The sequence below is a fragment of the Lucilia sericata genome, unplaced genomic scaffold (assembly GCF_015586225.1).
Source record: "Lucilia sericata isolate MDLA Ls3-8-SP2 unplaced genomic scaffold, ASM1558622v1 Contig000227F_arrow, whole genome shotgun sequence".
Lineage (NCBI taxonomy): Eukaryota > Metazoa > Arthropoda > Insecta > Diptera > Calliphoridae > Lucilia > Lucilia sericata.
The window spans coordinates 127,777-140,899 of NW_023994254.1; the positions used below are offsets into that span (position 1 = coordinate 127,777).

General features: G+C 26.1%; 1 long non-coding RNA gene across 3 annotated transcripts; it reads right to left on the reverse strand.

Annotated features, from left to right (window-relative positions):
* Positions 1 to 1,224: 1,224 nt before the first annotated feature.
* LOC119602408 lies at positions 1,225 to 6,080 on the reverse strand. Of its 3 annotated transcripts, none has more exons than XR_005231339.1 (4): positions 5,938 to 6,080; positions 5,240 to 5,771; positions 1,527 to 1,714; positions 1,225 to 1,353 (listed from the first exon to the last, which is right to left on the reverse strand). It is a non-coding gene; the product is annotated as an uncharacterized LOC119602408 (long non-coding RNA). The 3 variants fall into 3 exon arrangements; XR_005231338.1 differs by having other exon boundaries at positions 1,504 to 1,714; XR_005231337.1 differs by lacking the exon at positions 1,225 to 1,353 and having other exon boundaries at positions 1,442 to 1,714.
* Between the last annotated feature and the right edge of the window lie 7,043 nt (positions 6,081 to 13,123).

The window sequence follows — 13,123 nt, forward strand, 5'->3', positions numbered from 1 at the left end:
TTAAAAAAAATGCAAATTGAAATGTAATTGGAAAATCTATCAATTAGTTTATTTAAAAATATAATTCAGTTAAAGTAGAATATTGAAACAATTAAAAATTAAAACAAGTAAGAGTTGTATATTCAGCTGTGTCGAATCAGATGTACACTGCACCATTATGTTTTATTGCAGAAAAATTTTTAAAAAGTAAAATTAATTTAGATGTTTTTATATTATTTTATGATACCCTACACCAATATAGTGAGGAAGGTATTATACGTTAGTGTTGATGTTTGTAACACCAAAAAATATTAGCACTACAACCAACTTAAAGTACCAATCGGCTCAGAATCTCTTTCTGAGTCGATTTAGATATGTTTGTCTGTGTGTCCGCCCGTCCGTCCGTCTGTCTGTCTGTCTTTCCATGTAAACCTTGTGCGTACGCTATACGTCGCAATTTTCAAGATAATTTGATGAAATTTAACATAATCTTCTTTTGAAAGAAGAATATTGAAAATGGTTAAGATCGGTCCATTATTTCTCCTAGCCCCCATACAAACGTACCCCCGAATAGGGAATTTGAGCTCATAATTATGTTAAATGTTAAAAAGTGTCACGTAGTTTTATGAAAATCTATATAATACTGTCGATTTTCGTAATGATCGGACCTCATTTGACCCTAGCTCCCATACAAACTCCCCTTCAGAAAATGACTTGAAGGTCAAAATGCACTTATAAACACTAATAACACGATGAACGAATTATTCAAGATTTTTATCAGGGAGATATCTGGGGACTTCTGCAATTTTCAAAATGTAAGCCCCTTAAACTAACCAAATCAACATCAATGATATATATCCAAGACACTAAGATCCTATATTTTATGAGCTGCTCAAATATGGTTACACAATCAGAGGGAACATTTTCCGAATGCAACCAATTAGTTTGATTAGTAATATTTCATTCGATCAATGCAGTACGCTCTTCAGAGTAGGTTACCCGAAATCGGCTTGATTAGTTCTTGGCCTCAAAAGATGAGTAGTACTTTTATAGCGAAATCCTTATCTTATGGTTTGGAAGTTTTGACTCACCATCCTTATACTCCAAACCTTGCCTCGTCTGACAACTAAAGCTTTTAAATTTAAAACGAAACAATTCAAAAATAAACAAAATATGTTTCTTTATACAACCTTATTATTTCTTAGCAATAAAAAGAAAATAAAATCTTTAAATACCAAACGCTTAGTGAAAAATCCTCACTTTATTACTGCTACTGTGCTCCTTAATGAGGCTTTAAATTTTACACTCTTTTATATGAAACTAATTAAAATGTTCCAACAACAATCACAAGAAAAATGTCCTGCGGCAACGCCTCTGAAAATAACAATTTTATACATTAAAATAACATAAACGAAATGAGGCAAGAAAAAATATATAAATAAAATAAAAAGGATGTACATAAATCAGTCCGTCTAACGATTTGCACAATATAATTCTTCTTATTTGATGTAATGTAATGCTCACCTTGTTGAAAAGTTATTACATACTTTTGTTAGTGTTGTCGTTCAGGCGTTGGTGTTATTCTAGTAAAATCCCTTAAACATTTGCCAACATAATCTCTCATAAGTCCCTACCACCCCACTCCATTCTACTAAAATTACTCCTTCCATAATGTGTTGTTTGCATTTGAGTGAGTTAAATAAGTTGCTAAGGTAAGTTGTCCGTCGTCTTCATCCTGTTTAGAATTGAAATAATCAAAATGGCAACAGAATGAAATGGGAAAAAAATGTGTAAAATGTTCTTAATGCCGGAATTTCTAGCTACAGCTAAAAATACTGGTAGTAGTGGTGGTATATGGCACCATAAAGTCTTTTTAAATCTTTTTTATTTTATTTTAATTCCACCACAATGTTTTGTGTTGTTGTGCTATTTTGGATTTTATTTTTCATTACCTCAACTGCTAATGATACCTTTGAGTTTGTATTTACTTTCTGCTGTTTTTTTTACATTTTGCTCCTTTTCCTCTTTACTTGTTTTGTTTCACTTTACACTTTTCTATTCCCTAGTTAGCCAAAGGAGTTTTCATATATCTATTTTTTGGAGTCCTTTAACAATTTCATTTCGCTTTTGTTTTTTTTTTTTCTAATTTTCTTATTCTTCCCGTTATGCATTTGTCTTTGTTACTTTAATTTTGTTGTTGTTGTTGTTGCTGTTTTTGATTATAAAGGCGTAAAACGATTTACAACTCTCTCGACTACAATGAGAGATTTTATATTTCATTACGGAATATACTATAGTGTGATGATTGTATGTGTCTGAATGTCAGTCTGTGTATAAGACTAAGGCTAAGTGAATGGACTTATGATTTTCCCAGCAAACTTATTTTATTGAAAGTAATTAAGTAAGAAGGGACCATTAATGTTTTTATTTAATACAAAGGAACATCGCCTGAAGTATTGAAATTTTTTCTCCAATGGAACATTGTTGTGGAAACTAGTTCCGTATAGTAATGAAATCTAGCTTCCCATTAAAGTCAAAACTTCTTCTAACTATAAGAGATTTCTTAAAATCCGCAAACTGTTATTGTTATTGATCATAAAAAGGGTTTAGGAAATCCGTCAAAGAACAAATAGAAACGTTTTACCAGAAAATCTAAAGTCCCACATTACACCAACTCTACTGGATGCTACAATCAAAGGGAAGCCAAATATGTTAAGTATTACTAAACTAGACTATAGACTAGACTATAGACTAGACTATAGACTAGACTATAGACTAGACTATAGACTAGACTATAGACTAGACTATAGACTAGACTATAGACTAGACTATAGACTAGACTATAGACTAGACTATAGACTAGACTAGACTATAGACTAGACTATAGACTAGACTATAGACTAGACTATAGACTAGACTATAGACTAGACTATAGACTAGACTATAGACTAGACTATAGACTAGACTATAGACTAGACTATAGACTAGACTATAGACTAGACTATAGACTAGACTATAGACTAGACTATAGACTAGACTATAGATTAATAAAATTAAGATAATCAAAAACGACCAAGTAATGCTCTACTACAGTTAAGAGGGTTCATTAATTTCTTAGTGATTTTCATTAAAAATACATTTTTATATATAAATCCTAATATCCTAAATAACGGTCCAATTGAGGAAATATCAAAATTGTTGATCTAGACTAGACTATAGACTAGACTATAGACTAGACTATAGACTAGACTATAGACTAGACTATAGACTAGACTATAGACTAGACTATAGACTAGACTATAGACTAGACTATAGACTAGACTATAGACTAGACTATAGACTAGACTATAGACTAGACTATAGACTAGACTATAGACTAGACTATAGACTAGACTATAGACTAGACTATAGACTAGACTATAGACTAGACTATAGACTAGACTATAGACTAGACTATAGACTAGACTATAGACTAGACTATAGACTAGACTATAGACTAGACTATAGACTAGACTATAGACTAGACTATAGACTAGACTATAGACTAGACTATAGACTAGACTATAGACTAGACTATAGACTAGACTATAGACTAGACTATAGACTAGACTATAGACTAGACTATAGACTAGACTATAGACTAGACTATAGACTAGACTATAGACTAGACTATAGACTAGACTATAGACTAGACTATAGACTAGACTATAGACTAGACTATAGACTAGACTATAGACTAGACTATAGACTAGACTATAGACTAGACTATAGACTAGACTAGACTATAGACTAGACTATAGACTAGACTATAGACTAGACTATAGACTAGACTATAGACTAGACTATAGACTAGACTATAGACTAGACTATAGACTAGACTATAGACTAGACTATGGACTAGACTAGACTAGACTATAGACTAGACTATAGACTAGACTATAGACTAGACTATAGACTAGACTATAGACTAGACTATAGACTAGACTATAGACAAGACTATAGACTAGACTATAGACTAGACTATAGACAAGACTATAGACTAGACTATAGACTAGACTATAGACTAGACTATAGACTAGACTAGACTATAGACTAGACTATAGACTAGACTATAGACTAGACTATAGACTAGACTATAGACTAGACTATAGACTAGACTAGACTATAGACTAGACTATAGACTAGACTATAGACTAGACTATAGACTAGACTATAGACTAGACTATAGACTAGACTATAGACTAGACTATAGACTAGACTATGGACTAGACTAGACTAGACTAGACTAGACTATAGACTAGACTATAGACTAGACTATAGACTAGACTATAGACTAGACTATAGACTAGACTATAGACAAGACTATAGACTAGACTATAGACTAGACTATAGACTATAGACAAGACTATAGACTAGACTATAGACTAGACTATAGACTAGACTATAGACTAGACTATAGACTAGACTATAGACTAGACTATAGACTAGACTATAGACTAGACTATAGACTAGACTATAGACTAGACTATAGACTAGACTATAGGGTAGACTATAGACTAGACTATAGACTAGACTATAGACTAGACTATAGACTAGACTATAGACTAGACTATAGACTAGACTATAGACTAGACTGTAGACTAGACTATAGACTAGACTGTAGACTAGACTATAGACTAGACTATAGACTAGACTATAGACTAGACTATAGACTAGACTATAGACTAAACTATAGACTAGACTATAGACTAGACTATAGACTAGACTATAGGGTAGACTATAGACTAGACTATAGACTAGACTATAGACTAGACTATAGACTAGACTATAGACTAGACTATAGACTAAACTATAGACTAGACTATGACTAGACTATAAAACTTCCTAAGATGTCTTTACAACTCCGACACACAATTTTACCTCTCCACCTTCTGTGAAATGCTCATTGGTTAATTTAAAACTGTAAATTTCTACAACTCGAAAAGATTTTTGAGTTTTCTAAAAAGCTTATTATTTTTTGGTTCTTATATATTTTGTTTTTCTTCTCTTTTTCATTTTGTGCATCATATATAATCCTTTTTACTTTAACCTCATTTCTAAATACAAAAAATATTTTCTACGGCAGAGATTTAAACTATAACTTAACTTTATGTTCAGTAACTTTACTTAAATTTCTTACCTTATAAAATAAAAAGTACTTACAAAGTAAATGTAGCACCCCCTATACCAAAACACCCACAGTTTCTTGAACTATCCTTACCTACGGGGCTTTTCTATGAAGATTTTATAACTGCCAGGTTGCTTTCATTTCATATTTTAGTATTTCTTTTTGTTCCTAATGAAAAGTCATTGTTATAAATGTTGTTGACTTTTCTACTGCTAAAGCCGCGATAACATTAACTATTTCTTGGTAGCTGCTGTGGTGAGGCTTTCCTTCTTCTACTCCTTGAACGAAGCGTAACATATTTTAATTTTCATGTAATTATCATAAAATGCTTGTGGAATTATTTATTTTAATTTTGGCAAAACTTTTCTTTTGACCAAAAAAAAGGAACTTTTAAGAAACTCTTGTATCATTTCTTTACATTTACTTTGGCTTTATATTATTTCAGTTTTTGGTTGCTGAAGGAATGAGTTAGTTAGAAGGGTGGTTTTTTGCGAGGCATTAACGTTGTTTATTTATTGATTTTACTTCTATTGCCGCTGTTGGCGTGGATCCTTTCGTTATCTCATGAATAAATTAAACAGGTTTGTTTTAATTGTCTTAAAATAATTATGCCTTGAAATTAAACCTAAATAAATGAAATATAAACAAAAATATGTCAAAGTTAAATGGCGGACACTATGGGCTGAGTACAGCTGAACTTGTTGCACCATTAAAATTTAAATATCTCATAAAAATTTAATCATATTTCTATATTGTAATTGAAACTCGTGTTGAATGTATTACAGTATTACCTTAAGCTTTAGTTCACCACTTCGTTTATAATTTTCTAGCATTAACAAGTTTTTGCCCATCTATTGTTAGTTTTCAAGCCACTGTGCATAATATTAAATTTCTAGATTTCCAAAGTGATTTAAAATTTTGACAACTTGACAGCTAACCAACAATTAATTATTTGAAAATTTTAATGAGTTTCTTACTAAATAGTTGCGTTTCATATTCAACACATTTTAAATTTGTTGTATCGCATTTATATTGATTTATAAGTTAAAACTTTAAAATTTAATAAAATTAATAAAATTTTTTAAGAAATTTTTCTTACTTGTTATTTAAAAATTAATTTTGATTATAAATATGAAAATATATTAGCCAAATCTTAGTGAATGCACTTCAAATCAAATATTTACAGACAAAAGCACAAGTTATGAAAAGTATTTTTTGTTTTTCTATTGACTTTAATTAAATAATAAAATTTAAATGCCATCAATGTTTGTGTTTGTTCAATAAGTGTGGTATATTAAAACAAAAACAAATTAAACAATTTCTTTCTTTTCAAAATTAATTTATGGCATATTATTGACTAGAAGAAAACAAAAAAATGACAACTGAATTAACAATAGGAATATGACGAAAACATAGAAACAAATAAAAAATTAAAATGATCAAAAACGACCTAGTATTGCTCTACTATAGTTAAGAGGGTTCATTAATTTCTAAGTGATTTTCATTAAAAATACATTTTTATATGTAAATCCTAATATCCTAAATAACGGTCCAATTGAGTAAATATCAAAATTGTTGATCTCTCTTATCTTCTATCTATATATATAAAAATGTATGTGTGTAAGTATGTTTGTATGTTTATATGCTTATATGTTTGTATATTTGAAGTTTATAGACAAATAAGCGGCTCAACCGATTTTCTTCAAATTTTCACAGTGTATTCCTCTATGTCTGGAAGAGGTTATAAGCTACTTTTTATTTTGAAATTTCAAGTGGGCGCCCATATTATATCTGAGATAATATAACAGTTAGAGTCCTCAAACTTTAGTGTCAATATGATTATTTAGGACAAAAAGTAGGCGGACTAGCAGCAGAGGGCGTGACACCTCCCATATAAACAAAATACAAAAATTATTTTATCTTGGAAACTATTACAGTTAGAATCTTAAAATTTTGAACAAAGAACTTTAAAAACATGCAAACATTTTGGGTTATAAATTGACGGACTATCAATGAGGAGAGTGGTACCTCCCATATGAATTAAATACAAAAATTCTTTTATTTGGGAAACTAATAGAACAAAATTCTTCAAATTTAGCACGAAGAATTTTAATATTCATCTGAACATTTTTTAAAAAAACAGGGCGGATTTTGATTTGGGGGGCTTGGAGCCCCCATATAATTTAAATAGAAAAATTCGTATATCTGAGAAACTATTAGAATCACCAAATTTTACACGAAGAACCTTGGTATTCATGTGAACATTTTGAGTTAGTTAGTTAGTTAGTTAGTTAGTTAGTTAGTTAGTTAGTTAGTTAGTTAGTTAGTTAGTTAGTTAGTTAGTTAGTTATTAGTTAGTTAGTTAGTTAGTTAGTTAGTTAGTTAGTTAGTTAGTTAGTTAGTTAGTTAGTTAGTTAGTTAGTTAGTTAGTTAGTTAGTTAGTTAGTTAGTTAGTTAGTTAGTTAGTAGTTAGTTTAGTTAGTTAGTAGTTAGTTAGTAGTTAGTTAGTTAGTTAGTTAGTTAGTTAGTTAGTTAGTTAGTTAGTTAGTTAGTTAGTTAGTTAGTTAGTTAGTTAGTTAGTTGTAGTTAGTTAGTTAGTTAGTTAGTTAGTTAGTAGTTAGTTAGTTAGTTAGTTAGTTAGTTAGTTAGTAGTTAGTTAGTTAGTTAGTTAGTTAGTTAGTTAGTAGTAGTTAGTAGTAGTTAGTTAGTTAGTTAGTTAGTTAGTTAGTTAGGTTAGTTAGTTAGTAGTTAGTTAGTAGTTAGTAGTTAGTGTAGTTAGTTAGTTAGTTAGTTAGTTAGTTAGTTAGTTAGTAGGTTAGTTAGTTAGTTAGTTAGTTAGGACGTACGTTACAAAAACTCCGAAGAAATACCCTTAGTTGTACACGATGTCGTCTCGACAAGACCCGTACCTATTGTGCGCTCATATAGAATATTATTTTTACTTAGACATACAGTAGAAATACCATTTTTTTGTGTTATTGGGGTCAGATACTTACCATGCCCGCTTATAAATAAGTAGTTAAATAAGCTGCTAAATAAAAATTTTAGTAATACCAGCAAATATCTTATTATCTTTTCAATGTAAGTTTTTCCTGGGAATTGCCGTGCTTGCTTACAAAGGGGAAGTTATACAAAATGTTTTGCTTGAAAAAATCGTGTAACTCATTACTAGAGAACTTCAAAGTAATGCATATTTTATGAAGTAGTCATTGAAAAGTAACTTGTAGTCATTTTGCTGGGTTACTTTGTATTAATTTTAAAATCGAAATAAAGCAAGACGTCTTATCGGTCCAGGTATTTAGTTTAACGGTATATGTCGTTAACTTAGCAACGTACATACTTACGAATTCCTATATTTTTCAATTGAAAATTTAAACACATTTTGTTTAATGATTTTTTTGTTGATTTTAATTTTTTATTATAATGAAATATGAATTTCTTGAGCTTTCATTTGATTTTGTTTTTTTTTTGTATGGTTTATTAAAATATTTGTTGTTGTAATAATTAGTTACTATCATTATCGTTATTATTGGTTTATGAATAATTTTTAAAATTATAATTAATTTTTATACTGTTATTTAATTAATTTTGATGATTTAATTTTGTTTGTAGCTTAACTACTCAGTGTTGCTTTTTTATTATTATTTTATAATATTTAGTTTAAATATTTTAGGTTTTACATTAAAAAAATTATAATTAATTTATTAATTTTAGGTTTAACTTTTTTTAATTTGTTTATTCGTTTTACAAATGAAACTCTTTGAGTTTTTAGATTCTTTTATTTTTTTTATTTTTTATTTGTAACTAAACTAAAAGCTACTCTAAATGTTTTTTTGTTTTTATTAATGTTATTAAATATTTAGTTTTATTAATTTTAAATAACTATTCATTATTTATTATTTAACATTAGTTGAAAGTTTCTTTTCTCATAATTAAGCAGTTTTTTTATGTATTATAGTATGTTTAAATACTAAAAGTTGTCAATTTTTCTCTTTATTAAGTTTTGCACATTTTTTCTTTTGGCGTCTTAAAAATTAGAAAAATTAAATTAAATTTGTTTTTAAATTTATTTATGAGTTTTGATGTTACCGCGCTTTTTTCGTCTAAGACTTGTTGTTGTGTTGTTTCCTGTTATTACTTTTAGTATTTTCTTTTTACTTATAAAATAATTTATTTCATTTATAACAACTAAATTATAATTATATGTTTTTTTTAAAGAAAATTTTTGATATTTACAAAATTATTATGTTTGCTTTTTGTTTCTATTAATTAAATTATTTTCAATATTCGCTTGTTTTTAGTTATTTTAACAATCACTAACCTAGTTTGTGCTTAAATTAAATTTTTATTGATTTATAAATATGCTTAACATTTTGTTAATTATTTTTCGTTTATTTATTTATTAATTAGTTTATAATAAATATTTTAATATCATAGATTTAATTGTAGTTTTAGTGTTTTAAATATATATTTTTTTAATTTAGTTTGTATCTAAATATTTATTTTTTATGCATCTCTTAAAGAGTCAACAAAGCAAAACTTAAATTTTCTTCTTGTATTTTATTTTTTAGTGTTTTCTCTATATTTTATATAAAGTTTAGTTGTTAATTAAGATTAAAAAAGTTGTTAAACAAATTAATTTAATAAGAATTAGATTAAATAGAAAAAAACTCTAAACAAAAACTATAAAATGTCTAAAGGTAAAAGAAAATAGGTATTTAAATTGTTTAGAAAGTAAATTTAAAAGAAAGCTCAAGGAGTTTTGTTTAAGTATGTATTTAATTATTTGTTGAATAATAAATTTTAAAATTTTTGTGAAAAGTAAATGTTGCACAGAATCAGAATAACTTAATAAACAATTAAAATTTTCATTATATGAACTCAAAGAAAACAGTTTGATTTGCCACATTTTGTTGATATCAATAAAAATTTAGTTAGGCAAATCAAAATTTTTTTTGACGTTTTAACAAAAACCATTAAAAATGGTTGATGTAACTCAATCATTTATTTAGACAATAAATTTTATTTTCTCTGTGAAATTTTAAAGCATGGTAAACAAAGATCTTAATGTCAACTTTTTATAAAAACTTGAAATCAATGCTTTCACAAGAGCTTTTAAAAGAAGCTTTAAAACATAGCGTTCTAACAAAGCTTTACATAAAGCTTTCTAAAAAGCTTTTAATAAGGCTTTCTAAAAAGCTTTCTGAAAAGCTTGGAGTAAAGCTTTAAGTAAAGCTTTCTAAAAAGATTTTAGTAAAGCTTTCTGAAAAGCTTTAAGTAAAACTTTCTACAAAAACGTTTAAAGCATTCCACGTTAACCCTCTGCAAAAGCTTTTAAACAAAGCTTTCTATTACTATCTCGATTCTATGCAACATTTTTTGTATTTTTTACGATTTGGGACTTAAAAATTCAAATCGGTCTATGGAAATTTTCTTTAGTGGATCTTCATTTAAATTGGTCCCATTTACGGTTAATATGGAGACTTTTTGGAATTTTGATTTTTACGATTTTGGAAAAATTATTTTGATTTTTTGGAAGACATTTCTTTATTTGGTAATCTAAAAATAAATTCATTGTATATTAATCAGCCTAATTGTAATCAAATATAAATTTTGTCTAGATGTTAAAAATATTAAATTTGACACGAATAACATTTGAAAATTCAAGTAGTGAGTTTCACAATATTTTAGCTAATCTCTAAGTCAACAACTTCTGAGATTAATTTCAGTGAGTTTCTCCTCTAAATTTTACCAATGACGTGGTGGAATTTCTGAAGAAAAAATATTCTATAAAGTATATTTCTAAATAAAATATTTTAATATTCTTTTTATAAAAAATTTGCGATAAATTTTAACTCTATAGAATTTTTTCTATAGAAAATTGCTCTTTTTTTCTACAGAAAAGTTTAAAAAAATCTTTTTTCTATTGAAAATTTATCAAATATTTTTAATTGATAAAAGATTTATTGAAATTTTTCTATAAAGAATTTTTATAGAAAATTTTGAACAATTTTCTTGTTAAGGAACATGATAAATTTTCTTTTTATAGAAAATTGTCAATGAATTTTCTTTTCATAGAAAATTTTCAAAGAATTTTCTTTTAATAGAAAATTTTTGATAAATTTTCATTTTATAGAAAATGTTTGACAAATTTTCTTTTCGAAAAATGTTCTTGTTAAAGAAAATTTTTGATGAATTTTTTTTTTATAGAAAATTTTCGACTTTTCTTTTTATAGAAAATTTTCAAAGAATTTTTTTTAGTAGAAAATTTTCGATGACTTTTTATAGAAAAGTTTTGATAAATTTTATGTTTTTAGAGAATTTTTGATAAATTTCATTTTTATAGACAATTTTTAATAATTTTTTTTATAGAAAATTTTTAATAAATTTTATTTTTATACAAAATTTTCAATGAATTTTATTTTAAAAGAACATTTTCAATAAATTATGTTTTTATAAAAAAATTGCGATAAATTTTCGTTTTTTAGAAAGTTTGCGATACATTTTCTTTTCATAGATGAAGTTCCATAAATTTTATTTCCATAAAAAAATTTTCGATAAATTTTCTTTTTATAGAAAATTTTGCTGAATTTTACTTTTATGGAAAATTTCGATAAATAGTCTTTTATGAAAAATTTTACTAAATTTCCCTTTTGTCGAAAATTTCCGATATACATATTATCCTTTAGATAAAATATCCTTTTTTAGAAAATTTTCCATACATTTTTTAAAAAAAAAATTTCGATAAAATTTCCTTTAATAGAAAGTTTTCTATAAAATTTCCTTTAATAGAAAGTTTCTATAAATTTTCCTTTTACAGAAAATTTTCGATAAATTTTTCTTCTATAGAAAATTTTCGATAAATTTTCCTTTTATAAAAAATTTTTCATAAATTTTCCTTTTATAGAAAATTTTCGATAAATTTTGCTTTTATAGAAAATTATCGATAAATTTTGCTTTTATAGGAAATTTTCGATAAATTTTGTTTTTATAGAAAACTTTCGATAAATTTTGCTTTATAGAAAATTTTCGATAAATTTTGCTTTTATAGAAAATTTTCGATAAATTTCCCTTTTATAGAAAATTCTCGATAAATTTTCCTTTTATAGAAAATTCTCGATAAATTTTCCTTTTATAAAAAATTCTCGATAAATTTTCCTTTTATAGAAAATTCTCGATAAATTTTTCTTTTATTGAAAATTCTCGTTAAATCTCCCTTTTAAAGAAAATTTTCGATAAATTTTCCTTTTATACAAAATTTTCGATAAATTTTCCTTTTATACAAAATTTTCGATAAATTTTACTTTTATACAAAATTTTCGATAAACTTTCCTTTTATACAAATGTTTCGATAATTTTACTTTCATACAAAATTTTCTATAAATTTTCCTTTTATACAAAATTTTCGATAAGTTTTCCTTTTATACAAAATTTTCGATAAACTTTCCTTTTATACAAAATTTTCGATAGATTTTCCTTTTATAGAAAATGTTCGATAAATTTTCCTTTTATACAAAATTTTCGATAAATTTTCCTTTTATAGAAAATTTTCGATAAATTTTCTTTTTATAGAAAATTTTCGATAATTTTTCCTTTTATAGAAAATTTTCGATATTTTCGATAAATTTTCCTTTTATAGAAAATTTTCGATAAATTTTCCTTTTATAGAAAATTTTCGATAAATTTTCCTTTTATAGAAAATTTTCGATAAATTTTCCTTTTATACAAAATTTTCGATAGATTTTCCTTTTATACAAAATTTTCGATAAATTTTACTTTTATACAAAATTTTCGATAAATTTTCCTTTTATACAAAATTTTCGATAAACTTTCCTTTTATACAAAATTTTCGATAGATTTTCCTTTTATAGAAAATTTTCGATAAATTTTCCTTTTATAGAAAATTTTCGATAAATTTTCCTTTTATAGAAAATTTTCGATAAATTTTCCTTTTATAGAAAATTTTCGATAAATTTT